At 45.8% G+C, this 14,213-nt stretch overlaps 1 long non-coding RNA gene across 1 annotated transcript in view; it reads left to right on the top strand.

Annotated features, from left to right (window-relative positions):
- LOC139229213 (uncharacterized) overlaps positions 1-12,233 on the top strand; it is an 89,453-nt gene extending 77,220 nt beyond the window's left edge. Inside the window, exon 3 of the long non-coding RNA XR_011587688.1 lies at positions 12,156-12,233. This is a non-coding gene — a long non-coding RNA (uncharacterized lncRNA). The remainder of the gene's footprint in view (positions 1-12,155) is intronic.
- Positions 12,234-14,213: the final 1,980 nt, after the last annotated feature.

The raw sequence follows: 14,213 nt of genomic DNA, 5'->3' as shown, positions 1-14,213 counted from the left end.
TGTCATGTATTCAACTGTCATTGTAATCCATGTATAAACTGACCTAAGTTGTACACCGTGAGAACATTGACCACTAGGTGGTGAACTTGTGGGAGACACTCCTAACCTGGACTTTCAGGTATAAAAGGGGAAGCTCCACTCACCTTCTCCACTTCAGTGCTGGCTAATAAAGGACTGGTCACAGAGTGACCTTCTCTCTAGTATGGGCCTTGTGTGCATTTGTACTGTATCGTAAGGACACATTATTGGCGCTGCTCAAAGCCTAGACTCACACATGACGAGTGGCCATTTCAGTGAGGCACCGCGGCTGGAACTCAGTGAGAATCAGCACTTTCCGGCGAGGAGGAGAAAAATTGATGTGTGGACTGGCGGGGTGGGTGGGTAAACACAGGAGGTGCATCAGTTATTGTAATATTAATAAAATAAAGAGACGAGAGAGAAATTATGGATGTGAGAAGGACTGCCAATGCGAAGACAAGTTTATATATGAGAATGCGTTCAAACATTGAAAACAAAAACTCACGATTACAAATTCTCTCCATTCAGGCAGCTGCTGAACAGCCAGCTGAAGGCCCAATCCTGACTTAGAGCTTGTTCAAATAGGTCATGAATCAATCATGTGCGATGACTCACATGCCCATTCTGAGATTGTCCCTGTAACACTGACGTGTTATTAACAGGTTGCCTGCACATTGCATGTCTATCCTAAAGGCCTAGCTGGAAGGGGCTCAGTGTTCTGCAGGCATTTCAAAAGGTTTCACAAAATATTATTCATATGATTACAAGGATTTCAGGGACTAACAGTTTAAAAAAAAAATTATTAAATACTTTCTTTTTAACCAAAGTTTTAGATATGTTACAGGAGGAATAACAGAAAATAAGTTGAGTAATTCTTGTTTTAAACAATGAGCTTCACCCGATGGCTCACGCTGTAAGTGAGGTGCCCAGTCTGGTACTGAACCATACTGACCAAGTTCGATTCCTGGCAGGAAGACCCCATGTTCAATTGGCCTCAGAGCCCTTAGTCTAGGCAGGGCAGAAATCAGCTAAGATTTTCACTCCCAATTGCTATACAGTGGTCCAAATCCCACATCCTTTCCCCTGCCATTGGCAGCCATGCCTTCAGCTGTCTAGGCCCTGAGCTCTGGAATTCCTGGTTTAGGCAATGGTCCGCAGCAGCCGCAGTGGAGGGACAGCAACTGACTCCAGTCTTCCTGGGTTAGAAGGGGGAGGGGCCAAAATCAGCTGGGGCTCCCAGTCCTGAGCGCTGTCCAATGTCTCCTGCTTGAAAATACATTCATGCAGACTGTTCCTCCCTCTTCAATTTTATCCCCCTTTCCCTAGAGCACACCAATTATTGCTGGGCTCTAGTTCCATGGGAAGACATCACAGACAATCCCAATTCTGTCCTCGCCCAACATCTTCATATTTCAGTGGGGATAACTGGTTTCAATCAGGTGTGAGAGCATTGGCTGAATTTGGACCACTGTATTGCAATTGCAAGTGAAGTCTTAGCTGATTTCTGCCCTTCCTAAACAAGGGACTCTGAGGTCAATTGAACATGGGGCTTTCCTGGACCGTGTTCCTCGAACCATGGCCTCCTATCCATCCCCCACATCCTTCCCCCCCACCATTGGCAGACATGCCTTCAGCTGTCTAGGCCCTGAGCTCTGGAATTCCCTCCCTAAACCGCTCTGCCTTTCCACCTCTTACTTTAAGAACCTCCTGAAAACCTACCCTTTTGAGCAAGATTTTAGTCACTGACTTAATGGGGCCGAAATTCAGTCTCCCGAAAATGCCTCTTACTGCCAGAAAGGGGCAGCCACGCAGCAGAATCGAATGGCTGCCGATTTGGAGTTAAATGGCTGCCGCTCGCGAAATTCTCCTAGGTACTTTTTCCGGCGGTCCCCACATCTGCCCCGCTGCTGCTGACCCCTCCTAAGTGCATCATCAAAGCACGCACCTCATGCTAAATTCAGGGGGAAAAATCTTCTGGCCACCGAGCAATGCCCCCGACAGCTTTTTCTGTCGGTGCACTGTGTTTGCAGTATGTGTGACATGGTTGTGCGCCGGCCGTTCAAGGGGAGGGCACACTACTGCAGCTGCCGTTTTATGTTTTTTGTCAGTCGACTGCTAGGCAGTCTGGCATCCCCTCTTAGGTGCTATACCACTGGCCCAGCCGAAACTAAAATAATTGCAGAGCTCACAGCGGCTCTTCCCTTTAAGTGAAGGGGAGAGACGTAGTGACGCACAAGCATCATGACGTCATCAGCGCTACGCCTCCACTTCCGCCCCTCTTGTGATCGATCTTCTGCTCCCCGCCCCATTTCCGCCGCCATTATGACCAACTTCCGGTCCGCTTGGAAAAAAATGACAGAGCTGAATTTCGCGCAAGAGGCCACCTCATTCACCACGGCGGTGAAAACAAAACAAAAGGTGCAACCCATTTTGGGCAGCGGTGAATTTCGGCCCCAATGTCTCCTTTTTTGACTTAGTGTTAATTTTTGTCTGATTATGCTCAGTGAAGCACCTCAATGTTGGACTGTGTTAAAGGTCCTATATAAATGGAAGATGTTGTTGTGTGGCTCAGTACCGCATTGAATGGTGCGTTCACTAACTGAGATACTGAATGATTTCCGTGTGTATTTTTAATAGATCAGTGTGGTAAGCATTCCATGCATGCTTCCCCTTGATTACAGTGCCTTGTATTTTCTTTCCATGTCTGCTCGTGACACAGGCACCCATGGATAAGAATACTTGATGCTGCCAGGAACTTGAGCCTAGGATGATTCATCATAGTGCAGCTGAGACGCCTCTGTCACTGTGGCAACCGGAGCAGCCACAAGCCAATGGTAGTCCCATGGGGCTTGCGCTTCCTGCATCAAGAGGCGGGGTATGTTATAAATGGCTTTGCATCGAGGCAGATGTAGATCAAGTGTAGTCTGAAGTAAGTGACAAGGAATCAAACAATCAAACTGTTCAATTTCATCCAGCACAAGGACATATCTTTTATGTGTAAAACTACAAGCCCTTTATATTAAGAAGCTCTTTGGTCTAGCCCCTGGAAGCTTGAAAATGTAAGGCAGTAAAGCCTCCTTTGCCTAGGTCGGATCTGATTGTTGGTATTGATCATTACAGACAACACTTCATCAATCTAGGTTTCTTCAATTCTGCAATAAATATGATTTGAATTATAGGGTAAATTCACTGACCCCACGTTTCCATTGGAGACCCACACTTGATGGGAGTGCAGATTGGGCCTCGGTTTAATATCTCATCTGAAAGACGGCACCTCTGATAGTGTAGCACTCCCTGAGTACTGATCTGAAGTGTCAGTTTAGATTTTGACCGAGATAAGAGGTCACTTATTATAAAGTTTAAACTGTAGAGAATTCTGCTTTGTATCAATGAGACTCTATATAAAACCAGAGAACATTTTAAACAGCCTTCCCTGCACCTGTGGTCCTCAATAGATATGCTAGTCTATGTGTCTCCAGGTCTCCATTCCCACCCTCCCTCCTGTGGCATGGTCAGGATTCATTGGGGCAGTTTTTGCGGTCAGCAGCGTACCTATGGATTACACAGCCGGCATCTGAATAGAATAGGAACTTTCCTGATGGGGACCCTCCTTCACAAACTTCCTCTTTGACACTGTTTACTCGAAGGCAGCATGATAGCCCACGGATCCCAGGGTGCAGCATGTGCGGAAGCGTATCTGGGATCAGGTGGGCCTGGTGCTCCAATTAGTGGGAGCACCAAGTGTCCTATTGACAAATATGTGGGAACCAACATCAGGCTTTTACAGTAAATTGTTCAATGGGACATGATAACTGGGACACAGGGGAACAAAGTTACAGTGTTAAGTTTGACATGAAAACTAATATAAGAGGGAATAAGACGACAGAAGAGAAAGGAAGGTGCAGTCTGGCACCTGACCTGCTGAACCCACTCACAGAACAGGCACAGTCAATGACAACAACACCGTACGGTGACTTTAAAAGGTTTAATGTTGGAAATAAAATATAAATATATAGTTAGGTTTACCATTTCGTTCCTTATTTGTAATTTAGTACCGGTTGAATTCAGATTGTCCCACACAAAATAACTGGCGAAATGACAGCACCAAGGTTCAAATCCGGATTTCAGTAAAATGTGTTGATAAAACAAACTAACAACTTTACTTTTATGTGAGCTAAATAGCTAAATACATCTTGGACAATGCTTTGGATCTTCTGTGGTATCCCCTTACAACTGATGCAAACAGGCCATGTGTCTGTTTGCATCAGTTGTAAAATTTTCATACGTAATGGCTGGGCAATTCTGCAACAGCAGTTGGGGTTTCCAAGGCGGAGCGGATGATCTGTCAAGTCATAACTTGACAAATTTGGATTTTCAAAAAGCATTCGATAAGGTGCCACACAAGAGGTTATTACACTAAATTAGGACTCATGAGATTGGGGGTAATATATTGGCATGGATTGAGGATTGGTTAATAGACAGAAAACAGAAAGTAGGAATAAACAGGACTTTTTTTGGTCGGCACACTAACTAGCTGGGTACCGCTAGGATCAATGATTCGGCCTCAGCTATTTACAATCTATATTAATGACTTGGATGAAGGGACTGACGTATCCAAGTTTGCTGATGATACAAAGTTAGATGGGAAAGTAAGCTGTGAGGAGGATGCAAAGAGGCTGCAGAGAGATGTTGACTGTGTGGGCAAGAACTTGGCAAATGGAATACAATGTGAGAAAATGTGAAGTTATCCACTTTGGTAGGAAAAACGAAAAAGCAGAATATTTTTTGAATGGTGAAAGACTGGGAAATGTTTGCATTCAGAGGGACTAGGGTGTCTTTGCACATGAATCACAGAAGGTAACATGCAGGTACAGCAAGCAATTAGGAAAGCAAATGGTATGTTAGCTTTTGTTACAAAGGGATTAGAGTATACGAGTAAAGAAGTATTACTACAATTATACAGGACATTGATGAGGTCACACCTGGAGTACTGTGTACAGTTCTGATCTCCTTACCTAAGGAAATGCAACAAAGGTTCACTAAACTGGTTCCTGTGATGAGGGGATTACCCTATGAGGAGTGATTGAATAGACTAGGCCTATATTCCATAGTGTTTAGAAGAATGAGATGTGTTTCTAATTGAAGCGTATAAAATTCTTCAGGGGCTTGACAGATTTAATGCTGAGAAGATGTTTCCCCTGGCTGGGAAATCTAGAACACGGGGTCACAGTCTCAAAATAAAGTGTTTCCCATTTAGGACTGAGAGGAAGATAAAGTTCTTTACTCTGAGGGTGGGGAACCTTTGGAATTCTCTACCCCAGAGAGCTGTGAATGCTCAGTTATTGAGTATATTCAAGACAGAGGTCGATAAAATTTGGGGGATAGTGCGGGAAGGTGGAGTTGAGGTAGTAGATCAGCCACGATCTTGCTGAATGGCGGAGCAGGCTCAAATGGCCTATTCCAGCGCCTATTTCTCATGTTCTTAAATTGCAAGTTTGGGATTTAGCGCATGCTCAAGCACATGAGCAAATCCTGAACTTGTGGTCCATTTCAAAGGTGGAATGATGGCGTACTGTCATACCCGCTGCAAATTCTGGCCAATTATTCTTTTCTCTCATTTTCTTGCTGTTCAGAAAAATCAGGGAGGGTAATGTTATCGGGAGGTGAAGTTATCGTATCCAACCCCCATGTAGCATTTGAAAGGACCCCATTAACATGGAACGATAGCTAAGTTTGTTGAGGCATTGTGTAACTGAGTGTCAGCTTTCAGAGTTTTTTGATGGTTTTCTTACAGAAATGGTTTGCAAATAGTTACATCCCCGTTTTGACAAAGGATCCGAACTCTAAACATTGTCATGTATGTACATGCTGTTTGTAGCCACCAAATGGCGTCATTGTTGGAGGCCACTGAGCAGCATGCACATGGTGTTGCTCAGGTATAAAAGGCCAGCCATTTTGTAAGTCAGGCACTTTGGGCCGTAATAAAGCAGAGCCAAAGGTGTACTTTGTTCAGTTAATCAGTACTCAGTTTGTATCTTTATTGCATACATAACATTTGGCGACGAGAATACAAAATGAGTACGATTGGATTTTTAGAGCGATTCATGGAGGGAAAAAATTAGGAAGACTTTGTGAGCCATTTGAACCAGTACTTCGTAGCCAACAAAATGAAGGAGGTCGGCGATGCAGATTGGCGCCGGGTCATGTTCCTCACTGTGTGAAGTTCAAAGATCTACAGTCCGATAAAGAATCTACTCATGCCTAGTGATCCAACAGAGAAAACGTACGAGGAGTTGTGTACATTGATACGGGAGCACCTCAAGCCTGATGACGGCATCATCATCTCGAGATTCAAGTTTTATATGCACATTCGATCGGAGGGCCAAAGCGCGGCGGAATTTGTTGCCTACCTGAGACATCTAGCAGGACCGTGCAAGTTCGGGACGGTGTCGGCAGACATGCTGCGGGACTTCTTCGTTATCGATATCAACCACGAGGTGATTCTGCGCAAACTCCTGGCAGTGGAGGAGTTGAATTTAAAAAGGGCCATCCAGATCGCTCAATCACGTATGACGACGGACAGGAGTTTAAAGCAAATATAGGTGAAGAACTGAACCTCGGCAAGTACTGTAAATGTGATTGATTCGACGTTCGGCAGAGCGGCACATGGCAGGGCCTATCCGGCTGCGTTCGCGAATGATTCGGTGTTCGTCAGAGCGGCACATGGCAGGGCCTATCCGGCTGCGTTCACGAAACCTGTGGCTGCCCAAAGTTCGCCAGCGGGAATGTATCCAACTTCTTCATGTTGGCATTGTGGGGGAAATCATCGGCACCAGCAGTGCCAATTTAAGCAATATAGTTGCAATGGCTGTCTGAGAGTGGGGCCTCTCCAGCGCAAGTGTCTGCAGATGAGCAAACGAGCTGCGACACACCACGTGGCGGATGAGAATCAGACTAGCGCAGATCCGGATAAGCAATCCGAGATGCCAGAGGAGGAAGTGTATGGACTGTACTCTTTCATAACCAAGAGTAAACCAATTTTGATTAATATGAAGTTTAATGGGATACCGATATCGATGGAACTGGACACAGGGGCGAGTCAATCGATCATGAACGAGAGGGTATTTAATAAGCTGTGGGATACTAAGACTGTGAGGCCCAGGCTAAGTCCTGTTAACTCCAAGCTGCGCACATACACCAAAGAACTGATAAAGGTGATTGGCAGTGCACAAATTAATGTGTCGTATAATGGTGCAGATCACGAGTTACCGCTGTGGATTGTTCCAAGCAATGGCCCAAAGCTGCTCGGCAGGAGCTTGTTGCAGAAAATCAGATGCGACTGGAATGACATAAAGGCATTGTCATCGGAGGAAGATACATGTGCCCAACTATTGAGCAAGTTCCCCTCGCTGTTCGAACTGGGTATCGGCAACTTCAAGGGAGCCAAGGTGCAGATCCATGTGGACTCAGATGCAAGACCCGTCCATCATAAAGCTCGGGCAGTGCCATATATGATGAGGGAGAAGGTCGAAATTGAACTGGACAGACTCCAGCGTGAAGGGATCATATCACCGGTCGAATTTAATGAATGGGCCAGTCCCATTGTTCCTGTGCTGAAAAGTGATGGCACAGTAAGAATCTGTGGAGACTACAAGGCTACGATCAATAGGGTTTCGAAACAAGATCAGGACCCATTACCGAAGGCTGATGACTTGTTTGCGATGCTAGCCGGAGGGAAGTCGTTCACAAAACTGGACTTGACGTCGGGCTATATGACGCAGGAGTTGGTCGAGACGTAAAAGAGGCTTACGTGCATTAACACGCACAAAGGACTGTTTATTTACCACAGTGCCGGTTTGGAATTCGCTCGGCTGCAGCTATATGGAAAGTCTACTGAAGTCCGTTCCCAGAGCTGTCGGGTTCCAATCCTGATCACCGGTCGTGACTCCAAGGAACATCTGAACAACCTGGAAGAGATTCTACTGCATTTGGACAGAGTGGGACTCAGACTTAAACGCTCGAAGTGCGTTCTTCATGGCACCGGAGGTTGAATTCCTTGGGAGGAAAATCGCCGATGATGGCATCAGACCTACTGACGTGAAAACCAAAGCCATCAAGAATGCACCCAAACCGCAGAACGTGATGGCGCTGGGTTCGTTCCTGGGTCTACTCAACTACTTTGGTAACTTCCTACCTAAATTGAGTACCTTACTTGAACCACTGCACATACTATTGAGATAAGGCAACAACTGGGGCGCATTGCAAGACAGAGCTTTCGAGAAAGCCACCAATCTGCTTTGCTCGAACAAGCTACTGGTACATTATGATCCATGTAAATGTTTAGTTTTGGCCTGTGACGCATCGTTATATGGAATTGGTTGCGTGTTACAACAAGCCAATGAGTCGGGGAAACTTCAACCTGTTGCGTATGCATCCAATAGTTTGTCTAAAGCAGAAAGAACCTACAGTATGGTAGAAAAAGAAGCTTTAGCACGTGTGTACGGTGTTAAAAAGTTGCATCAATACCTGTTCGGTCTGAGGTTCGAATTAGAGACCGATCACAAGCCGCTCATTTTGTTGTTTTCCGAGAGCAAAGGTATCAATACCAACGCTTCATCCCGCATCCAAAGGTGGGCGCTGACACTATCTGCCTATGATTATGTCAGTCGTCACAGACCTGACACAGAGAATTGTGCCAATGCTTTGAGCCGGTTGCCGTTGCCCACACCGGAGGTGGAATCGCCACAACCGACAGATTTAATGATAATCCTGGATGCTTTTGAGAGTGAAGGTACCCCTGTCACAGCTCAACATGTTAAGACCTGGACCAGCCAGGACCCAATATTATCGGTGGTAAAGGGTTGCATCCTCAAAGGGGATTGGTCTGCCATACCTAAGCAAATGTGTGAGGAGGCCAAACCGTACATTCGTCGCAAGGACGAACTATCTATTCAAGCAGATTGCATATTGTGGGACAATCGTGTTGTAATGCCTAAGAAAGGGAGAGAGAAGTTTGTGCGTGAGTTACACAGCACACATCCTGGCATAGTGATGATGAAGGCCATCACGAGGTCCCATATATGGTGGCCAGGAATTGATTCTGAGCTGGAAGCAAGCGTGCATCAGTGCAACACCTGCATGCAGCTCAGCAGCAGAATCGCCGCTGAGTCTGTGGTCATGGTCATCCAAACCTTGGTCCAGGATCCATGTAGATTTTGCAGGTCCCTTCCTAGGCAAGATGTTTTTAGTGGTGTTGGATGCTTTTTCAAGTGGATAGAATGCATAATCATGTCATCCAGTACCTCTACGGCAACCATAGAGAATCTCAATGTCATGTTCGCGACACATGGTCTGCCTGACATAGTGGTAAGCGACAATGGGTCGTGCTTCACCAGTTAGGAGTTTCAGGAGTTTGTAAAACTTAACGCCATAAAACATGTAAGGTCAGCACCGTTCAAGCCTGCGTCCAACGGGCAAGCAGAACATGCAGTACAAGTTATCAAGCAAAGCATGAGAAGAGTAACCCAAAGGTCACTGCAGACCTGCTTGTCTTACATACTGCTGAGTTACAGGACACTCACAGGGATCTCGCCTGCTGAACTCATGATGAAAAAACCAAGTTATCTCTTGTACATCTGGATTTAAGTAATCATGTTGAATACAGAAGACACGGTCAACAAGGGTACCACGATCGCACAACTGTGTCATGCGAAATTTCAGTGAATGATCCTGTATATGTGTTGAACTATGGTCAGGGTCCCAAATGGATCGCTGGTACGGTCATGGCCAAGGAGGGCAACAGAGTATTTGTTATTAAGCTCAAGAATGGACAAACTTGCAGGAAACACATGGATCAAACAAAGCTGAGGCACACAGACGAGCCAGAGCAGTTGGACGAAGAAACTAACTACCAGCAGCCTTCAGTGGACTCAAGGGTCATCAGTGAAGCCGGAATTTCCATCACAGACTTGTTCAATAAAAATGGACTTGCAATTCCTAATATGGCCACTGCCATCCCCAACAAGTCAGCCATCCAGTCACCAGCCACAACAGACTCCGAACATTCACCCAAGGCCAAAATCAAACTGAGACGGTCAACCCGGGAGCGTAAAGTATTGTCATGTATGTACATGCTGTTTGTAGTCACCAGATGGCGTCATTGTTAGAGGCCCCTGAGCAGCATGCACATGGTGCTGCTCAGGTATAAAAGGCCAGCCATTTTGTGAGTCAGGCACTTTGGACCTAAATAAAGCAGAGCCAAGGGTGTACCTTGTTCAGTTAAACAGTACTCAGTTTGTACCTTTATTGCATACATAACAAACATCAACTTGTCTTCTCTCTCCACAGCTGCTGCTTGACCTTCTGAGTCTTTCCAGTATCTTCTGGTTTTGTTTTATGATCTTACAGCCATATGCTGCAGTTGTTGAGACAGAGAGTTTATATGTTAATCAGTTAGGTATTGAAGGTGTGTTGCACAATGAACTTGTTATCGTGTTTTGGACTTGCTACGAACATCCACGTCTATTATCGCTGGAATGACACTATTCATTTGAGCCTGACATTAGGTATCTGGCAAGAAGCTCAAGGAACAGCACCTCATCTTGGTACATAAATATTGGGTCATATTTTTCTGTAGCAGGGCATCTAACAATGTCTGCTGTTAGTTCGACTTGCACCTGCAAACTCCAGCTCAAAACATTTTTGGCCACTAAGTTGCTGAAAGTGCGAACTGCTAACATCACAGCTGGGAGACAGGGCATCTGGGACCTAGGAACATAGGAACAAGAGTAGGCCATTAAGTCCCTCGAGCCTGTTCCGCCATTCAATGAGCTCATGGCTGACTTGCGAGCTAACTCCATATACGCGCCTTTGCCCCATATCCCTTAATACCTTTGGCTCTAATTTTTAGACTATGCCCGCTAGTCCTAGAATCCCCAACTAGCGGAAATAGTTTATCTCTAGCCACCCTATCTGTTCCCCTTGAAAACTTTGAGATCACCCCTTAACCTTCTAAATTCTAGGTAATACAACCCTAATTTGTGTAATCTCTCCTTGTAACTTAATCATTGCGGTAAACCTATGCTGCACTCTCTCCAAGGCTAATATGTTCTTCTTAAGGTGTGATGCCCAGAACTGCTCATAAGAACATAAGAAATAGGAGCAGGAGCCTGCTGCGTGCATTCAGATAAAGAGCTTTTAATGTTATCTTTTTACCATTTTTCCCTTCTCTGACCCCACTTTCTGATGCACTCTTAGGGCCCAAGTTTCAGGCCGCGCCTAAAACGGCACAGCCCTGAGCTGGACGCCCATTTTTCGCACTGGAAAGTGCGCCGAAAAAAAACTCCGATATTCTCCGGCTCCTCGGAGGTCTTCAGCAGCTTGTGCACAGAACAGCGGGGGGCAGAGCCAGATACTCGCACCGATTCTACAAGAAGTGGGGGCAGGCCTAATTTAAATAAGGCAATGTCGTGCCGGCAACCCTGCGCTGCGTTGGAGCGTGCGCGCACGCGCAGTGGGAAATAAACATTGGCACTCGGCCATTTTTAAAGGGACTAGAGGAAAAGTGAAGATTTGTCTTGTGGACCCCTGGAAAGGCTGGTGATTTAATTTTAGTAATATTTTTGTGTGTGAAGGAGTGCTTTTAGCAGCACTGTTGAATAAATCACCTGCTGAAATCAGTGAGTGCAGCTTTTCACTGTTAAACTTGCAGAACAAGTGCTGCATTGGTGCATGCAAATTAAGGACTGTGTTTTGAGAAATAAGAGTGCCAATTCAACTTTGCAATAGATCAACATCCACCCAGAACAAAGAATTTCTTGCATGAGGAAGTGGAGATATTAGTCAACGTAATTGAGCAGAGATGGCAGGAGCTAGATACCAGCAACAGAGGTCGCATAAAAGTGCCACCAAAAGAAATGAAGAAATGCTGGAACCAAGTTGCAGAAGATTACTGCGCAGTGGTGCATACCATGAGATCTGGAAGCCAGTGTAAAAAGAAATGGCATGACCTTGGTCAAGTAGTTAGTGTAAGTAATAGTTTCCATTTTTAATGTAATCGTAATTGTAACTTGGCTATCTGTATGTCCCACCTTGCAGACTGACACACTCTGTAAAAAGTTATATTTTACTCTTTGCAGAAGAAATTGGCCCACAACAAAAGGGAGGTAACTCGGACAGGAGGAGGCACGCCCAATCTGCATCCACTGACACCCTTGGAACAAAGGGTAGCTGCTATGATGAGTCGTACATGGAGAAAAGCAATCAGTACAGCACAAGCTGGGCCCGCACGCGAGGAAGAGGGTAAGTCCTGAAAATGCATCGTGGCCCTTTAAATCAACTTGCTGCCTAGCCTGCTATGTGTGAGAGTACTCATGCCACCCCTCCGGCCCCCTCCCTTGCTGTTAAACATTTGACTGTTCTGATGTATTTTGCAGAGCATGATGATGATGATGATGATGTTGATGATGATGATGCTGCTGCTGCTGCTGCCAACCCTGAGGATCCTGAGGATACAGAACAAGAACCAGTACAACCAGATGCACATGAACCAGACTGGATGATGGCAGTGATAACTGAAATGTCTGCAGGGGACAGCTTCCAAATTAATGTTTATGAGCCCCCATCAAGAGGCATCAGAGTTTCAACCCCTTGCATAGGTTTTGGTTCTACCTTCCATAGTTTTGATTCCAATGTTGCGGGTCCCAGTGGTGCTGCTGGTACAGTCAGCATTCCACAGTCAGTGCACTACCGTCCGAGCCTGCGCTTCCCACTCGCATAGGTTCTGGTTCCACCTTCTATGGTTTTGATTCCGACATTGCGAGTCCCAGTGCTGCTGCTGATATCATGGAGCAGTTTACACCCATTCACCCACCATCCCAGCCCATGGCTCGCACTCGAGTGCTGTCATCTGGAACACCGAGCGTCCCACCATCCCAGCCTGAGCCTCTCTCTCTGGTACTGCCGTCTGCAACACAGAGCATCCCACCGTCCCAGCCCGAGCCTCTCCCTCTAGTTCTGCCGTCTGGAACACAGAGCGTCCCACAGTCCCAGCCCGCGCCTCCCTGTGTAGTGGTGCAGCTTGCAACACCGAGTCTCCCACCGTCCGTGCCCGTGCCTCCCAGTGTAGTGGTGCCACGAGGCAGCCCCAGGCAGAGGAGAAGGAGATTGGAGACACACTCTCTTGAGATGCAGCGTGCAACAGATGCGGCTCAGATTGTGCCATTTTCTATGGAGACCAATGAGCTTACCCGATCACTTATCGGTGGCGTCAGTGCAATGGGTGAAGAGTTGACGGTCCTGACGGGAGAAATAGCAGTAATGACACGGGAACTTAGGGAGGGAATGTCCGAGGGAGTGCAATCGACGGCACAGGCTGTCAGGGATGGCATGCAAATGACGGCACAGGTCATCAGGGAGGGCCTGGTTGAGGTAGCTGCTGCAATAAGGGCACACAGCCCGGCCAATCAAATGACACCCCCATGAAGAAGTGACCATTCACTGAGATATGGATGAGACATGGTTGCAGCCTTTCTTTGCTGCTTTTGTTCTTGTTCTTGATGTAGCTGTAGTAGCGTTTTTCAAATTGAAATTGTTTTGTAAGTTTTGTAACTTTATAACTTATAAGTGACCTTAGGGTTTTTAAGTGATCTTATAGTGTAAATGCTCTCACATTCTGTAACTTATTTAATTTTGCATCTAAAAAGTGATCTTGAAGTTTAAGTGATCTTAAGAGTGTAAGATTTTTCACATTGAGATTGTTTTGTAACTTTTGTAACTTTACAAGTTTATAAGTGATCTTAAAGTTTTTAAGTGATCTTCAAGAGTCATATTAAAAAGTATAATTTGATACAACAAATATTTTATTACAGTGACGTTAACTTTTCAACAAAATATTTTTTCATTAAAACTGTTTCATGTTCCATTAACACAACACAACGTAGGAACAACTGCAAAGAATAAACATGTCCATGCGCAACAGTGGTCGCAGAGCCCTCAGGCATCAGTAGTTGAAGCGTTCACGGATGAACTGCTGGTGCAAGGCTTGAGCAATCGTTAAAGGGGCACGATGGACGGCACTCCTCCGACCTCGTGCTCCGGCATCAGGCACTTGCATGCTTTCCTGATCATCGTCATCATCCTCATCCTGCTCTTCCAAAATACTATCATCAGGCACTGGACCCTCACGTAGGTCTTCT

This window comes from Pristiophorus japonicus, chromosome 18 (genome assembly GCF_044704955.1).
Source record: "Pristiophorus japonicus isolate sPriJap1 chromosome 18, sPriJap1.hap1, whole genome shotgun sequence".
NCBI lineage: Eukaryota > Metazoa > Chordata > Chondrichthyes > Pristiophoridae > Pristiophorus > Pristiophorus japonicus.
This window is presented reverse-complemented; position numbering and strand designations above follow the sequence as displayed.